This window comes from Poeciliopsis prolifica, unplaced genomic scaffold, assembly GCF_027474105.1.
Source record: "Poeciliopsis prolifica strain line A6 unplaced genomic scaffold, Auburn_PproV2 SCAFFOLD058, whole genome shotgun sequence".
In the NCBI taxonomy this organism is placed as follows: domain Eukaryota; kingdom Metazoa; phylum Chordata; class Actinopteri; order Cyprinodontiformes; family Poeciliidae; genus Poeciliopsis; species Poeciliopsis prolifica.
This window is the reverse complement of record NW_026562433.1, coordinates 2,902,024-2,908,353: the sequence shown is the minus strand read 5'-3', so window position 1 is coordinate 2,908,353 and position 6,330 is coordinate 2,902,024.

Below are 6,330 nucleotides of genomic sequence, written 5' to 3'. Positions count from 1 at the left end.
GAGTAGAACAGTTTACAGATCTACACTAAGGTCACAACCAGTTCTAAGCTAAAATTGGCTAGAGAGGTAAAGCTAGTTGAAATACAAATGGCCCCTACGTTAGGACTAGCATCTTGACCTAGAGTAACATATTCCATGCAGTATGGGAAAAAAACCCCAATAAATGTAATGAGCAGAAATGGTCTGCACTATTCTTTCAGAATAATTATTTTTAGCTTTAGCGCAGAGTAGCATGTATGTTGAAATTAGCTAAAGCTTATAGATTATGACTGTGGAGCACTACCATGTTTCATAACATTGCATTGTTCCGTCTAGTGTGATGGCAGCAATGTCTAACAAAAGCCAATGTTAGATAAATGCTATCATTAGCATGTTCTCTTAAGATTGACTACCAAAAGAACCATCACTACAATATTGACAATGTGCTCCTAGCATGGAAACCATAGCTTGTAAGCTAACATGCTATTTCTACCTGAACAGGTAATTGTTAGTCTGGCCAACATTAATTCACTATTCAGTTAAGACATTTGCTGTTGGGTAAAGTAGCTTAAAAGCAAGTGTTGCAAGTCTATAACCGTCGGTAGTGTCTTAACTAGCAACTTTCAAAATGCTAGAATTAAGCCTTCATATACAAATTGACTAAAATGCTAATTTAATATCAGGGTTACCTTTACTGGGACAGTCTTTCTTTGACCTTTGACCCAGAGATCTCCGGCCTTCCAACAAAGTCATTTTTTATAAATCTGCCTTTTCCTGATGAAAAATTCATTTGTTTTTAAAAGTGCAATACACTTTGTCTAAAGTATTGTCTCATATACAATTAGGGTTGGAAGGAGGGTCAAAATTAGGGTTTTAAGGAATCATCACTCCATCATAAAAAAATTAAAGATGCAGAAATAAATCTTGAAAAGCCAACATAGATCTGAAATTGAGTGGACGTGATGTTCTGACAGGAACTGCAAGTGTGTTTAGTAGCGATTATTAGTCACCAGAGAAGATCTATTTGTGGTCCATAAAAGTAAAATAAAAACTTTTTTCCACCTCTAACTGTGATAAGAAACCATCTGAGTCATAATTTAAGAAGTGAGTCATAACTCAGACTCCCGTGTTCTTGCGTATTTCTCTCTGCAAATGTCACTTCACTTTGCCTCGTGTTTAACGCACACATTCTCATCCGTCTTAAAGCTGCGGATAAAGAAGAGAAGCAAACGACGTTCCTAAGATCTGTGTCCGTTCACCTGCAGGCTACCTTTTTCCCTCTGATCCGACGGAGCCATCCGTCTTCATTTTCCATTCCGTCTCATTTCACCCTCCACCTTCTCCACCCTCGGAGGGACTCCTCTCTTCCCCGCTCTGCTTCGCGCTCTAATGAAAAGATGATTTGTCTTGCTCATCTCGAGTAAGCCGACCTTCGGCTCTCGACCATGTTATTTCCAGATAATAGAGACGAGGTGTGTTTGGAGCACAAGACGGAGGATTAACAAGCCTTGACCTTTTTTTTTTTTGCCCCCCCTTCTTTTGTTTTTCTTGTTCCGTCTCCGTTGACCTTCTCGGTGAAGGACGCGGGCTTCGAGACAGAAGCCTGAATAGAGTGAGGAGAAAGCGGTCAATTTGGATGGTCACTCCACTAAATTATTAACAACGCGGAGGACTGACTTTCATGGCGGTTGACGAGGACGTTTCTTTTTAGTCAAAAAGGTCACAGGAGGTGACTCAAAGGTTGGTCGCCGGGTGGTGGAAGCTGTGGTAAAGCTGCCGGACGACAGCGTGGAACATGAGGAAGGCAGCAGAGGAGGCGGCGGCAAATATTGACTGCTGGTACACGCGCGTGTTTACTTTAGCTCGCAGCGGGACATGGAACCGAAGGGCGTCCACCTCTCCTGGGTCCGGCCTGTGAAACCACAGCGGAACAAATCCCTCCATCAGGCTTATAAAAGTGTGCGGGTCCAGCTCTGATCTGTCTTCTGCAGGACTTCACAGGCTGTAAATTTATCTCAGGCGCTGAATTATTCAGGCCACAGGTTCCCATGGTGGCTGGTTGGACGGAGGACTGGAGTCCAGAGAGGAACAGTCCAAGCACCTATTGTCTTCCTTCCACCTTATGTTGTTTCATCCTTCCATCTTTTCTTTCAACCATCAGTCCTTTCCTTCATTCTTCCTTCCTTTCATGTTGCCATCCTTCCTTTCCTCCTCAATGTTTCTTCCTTTCATCCTGAGCGACTCCTGCATTCACACCGAGTTCTCTGGTTGTCTGAGTTTGGAAAAGTTTTCTATTTTGCTTTTTCATGAATGCGCAGGAACCCCGTCTGACTCGAAGCGACGCTCTCTCTTCTGTGACGGGAATTTAGCAAAACGGAGAGGAAGCCGATTGACCTCTGACCCAAAGCAGATCCGTGACCTTCTGGAGCGACTCACCCTTCCTCCCCCTCCCTCCCTCCCTCCGAGTCCTCTTCACCCAAAACTGCCCTCCGGTCATTCGTGGGAAGGCGGGGCGGCCGCTGTTTCGACCAGCAACAACAACCTTCACCTGGATGTCGCAACGGCAAACATTACGTGGAATAAATATCCTGTTAGGAGGAAAAAAAACCCTAATGCGGTTTCCAGGGAGACGGCCTAATCGTTAACCACGGTCAAACATTAGCCCGTCTCTGAAGATGTCGGTTCCGCTCCAACGACAGGAGGTCTATTTGGAGCCCTACCTTGAGGTGTTTAAACAGTGAGCGAGTCCATTCATGATAACAGATGAAACAAATGTAACAGCATTACGTTCAGGTTTTCTCTCACTGACTCCAGCTTGAATTGGCTTCAGTTGATTTCTTTTTCTCTTTTGCGTATTTAAAGGCAGAAGACGTTTGTCGTCCGTGACATCCGTCGCAGTTTACGCCAACCAGGGCGAAGGCGACCCTCATGGAGACGCCACGTTTAAGTCGACTGACTAACCTGCCTGTTCCTCTGAGGGCCAGTGGAAGTGTGTCTCTCTGCAGCAATTAAGGGTGACATCATTAACGTCAACAGAGCTCTGAGAAAAACAAACACGTTAATGGAGCACACACACACACACACACACACACACACACACACACACACACACACACACACACACACACACACACACCTCAGGGACTCTGCAACCAGCTGCCTAATGGACCCGATAAAAACAACATGAAGGAATCCGACATGCAAAGCTCCTCATTTGCTCTCGTGTCATCCGTCCACAGCAGGGTCGGCTCAAAAGGAGCCTGTCGCAAGGCGCTGGAAAGTTGAACGATGCTGAAATGTGTCATGGAAAAAGTACAGCAGATGGGAATGTGGGACTAATGAAACAGGCTGACAGGCCTCTGTGACGTCAAACGAAACAACTGCATCTTGAGGATGTTATTGATGATCACTTATTGTTTTGCTGTTCATGATAGACGTCGTTTCTTTTGAGAACGCTCGCGTGAATCTGGTCGAGCTTTTATTTTTCTCCGCACTATACTGTGTATAATTAAATATTCAAATATTCAGGGCACCATGAGAAGAAGTCTCTGTGCACAAGGAACAAAGTCTTTACAAAGTCAAATGACATTACTGAAGAAAGCGCAAAATCGGAGCACAGATTATTAAAACATGAATCAAAGGAAAGCATCTAAATTTGGCCGTAAACCAACGAACAGCAGCAATCTCAACGTTCCCACTTGAAACCAGCCCAAGAGGAGAGGGAGCGTTTCACTGGATTTGCCTCAGAGTGAAGTATTTTTGTTTTTTTAAAACAGTGGCCTGGCTAATTAATTACTTTTGCCATAAAATATTCACTGACTGTCCGTCCATCCTCCCAAATCCAAATTTCCCCCCCATTTGCTCTGCGGCGTCCCAATTCACTGCCGGGCCGGAACCGATTCATCTCCTTCCCTGATGTTACTTTGGTGATGGTTCAGTCGCAGTCATGCTCCTTCGGTGTCTCCTTATTGGCTGCTAGTTGCTTCATGCTTCATGTACTGATTTTACCTTTGCTGCTGTGAATTTGCATGCGAGTTTCGACCTTTGAACTACCATGAGGACGAGCACGACGGTTGTTCCAGTGCCATGATTTCTCAGCCTTGCCTTCTGCAAGGTGGTAGGTTTTCCTTAAACCCCCTAAAATCTGTTCAAAAAGCGTCAAGCAGAATTAAGTTTTAGCTCTTAAGTGGGTTTCTTTCTTTCTGTGCTGCGGGTGGAGATAGTAGTGCTGATCTGTGAATGTTTTTATTTATTTATTTTTTGTCAGTTTGAGGCACCAGAACAATCACTGCAAAGTAAAGGTTTTGAAGTGGCCTAGTCAAAGTCCGGCCTTAAGTCCAACCGAAGTGTGGGGGCATTGGATAAAATAGAGCATCATCTCCAACAGGAAAAATCTCCAATGTGACTAAATAATAATAATAATAATAAATAATAAATTGCATATATTTGTATAAAAAGTTGTATAAAACTGTATATTTTTTCCCATTAAAATACAATGTTGTATTTTGCATTTACTCAGGTTATTTTTGTTCAATGTTAAAATTGATTTAATCTTAAACCATTTTTTGAAGAAGAAATCTGTTAGGGGACAAAACGCTCTTTAGACACTAAGTAATGAGCAGCAGCTTCGATTTATTGCTAAAATACATTAAAAAAAACGACGACAAAACAACCAAAAACGCCACCTCTGTAGTCACAGCGCTCCCAGTCGTTTTCCATCAGAGCTCGGGATAAACCGCGGCTGCGTTCACACACACACACGTTCAGAATCTGTCTGTGTGTGTGTGTATGTGTGAGTGTGTGTCTGTGAGAGAGAGAATGCTATATATGACAGCTTTCATGTGACTTTGCTGTGACGCTTCAAATTCAAAGTTGAGGCAAACATCTTCAGGGATCCAACGGTTTGTTTGTGGAGTAAATAGGAAAAAGATGCAGCTTCCAGAAAGAAGCCGAAAAAGGAAGTTTTGTCGTGAAAAGATAATTGAAGGTTTATAGTTTAACAATACAGCCGGGTGGTTAAAATGATCTGCAATACAAATAAAAAAAAAGTGGAATTTCAAACTCTTTTTATTAACATAAAAAAAGAGTTAAAAATGGAGAATCTCGTGAGAAGAGGAAGACTGATGAAGATAAAAAAAAATAAAAAGAAGTTGGTTGCATGAATAAATAAAAAGAAAGAAAGCTATTCTGGCGTATCATCTGTTTCCATCTGAGACAGCCGCAGATAGCCTCATGCTCTCTCAATGTGAGCAAGTTGAAAGTCAGCAGATCTCCGTTCTCGTCGTTATCGTTATTCCAGGCGACTGTGGAAGTCACCATGGCTCGCTGCGTGCCGCAAAGCCCCAAAGGTGTTCATTAGCCAGGCTCCCGGGGGCCACGGATGACGCCTGCTGAGGCCCTAACTGCTGCAACAGCGAAGTTTAAACAACTACCACCCACACAGATCGCTATTAGTTACACAGAACAAGAAAGAAAAACATAAATAAATCCCAAACATTTGCTGCTGTGCAGAATCATAGCGGTGATATTTTGTAAAATATTGTTTATGTTTCAGATCTCTCTTCCTTCCCTGTCTTTGAGAGCTTATTGCAAGTTTTATTTGGCCTGCCTCTCTTTCTCCTGTTGTCGCCACACGTTTCTCCCTAATTAATTCTCAATACAGTGGCTAATTTAAAAATTGGCTTAAATTATTATTATAAAACAAAGTAATCTCACATATGTCGGGTGCTGCTTTTAATTCAGTTTACCATAATTAATTCTTGGTTAACAAGCTAATTACCAAACTATCTACAAGACCCAGGTCCTAAGCTAACTTAAAAATGTGTTTCTTCAGGCTACGACTGTTAGCTAGTTTAATTTTAGCAAGCTAATTAGCTAGCGGCACACTCTTAACGACTAAAGCCGCAAACTTTCCTCAATGTTTAAGAAATGAGAAGTTAGTAAGTATATTTTTAAAAATGTAATAAGTTTCCTATAATGGTTTACACAAGCAGCCCATTCAGTTTAAAAAAATAAAAAAAAAGTCATTATTTTTTATAGTTTATTATTAGCAAGCGAACCAGCAAGCTAGCTACGTTCACAAATTCAAACGTACCCCATCGAAAATAAAAAAAAAATACGACTGTCCATGTAAAAAGTTTTTTAATGATGGCTTCATAAACGTTAACTGCTATTGTATTTAGTTTTTAATGTATTTATCAAACAAAGGTCAACTACTGCTAGTAGGCTAATTAGCAAGCCTTCTAACAGTAGGTTTGAATATCAAGTCCTGGAAACCCAACCCTAAGAGCTCAGGTTTACAACCATCCTAAGTAAAAATGATATCAATTGTATCATAAAGCTGATGACTTA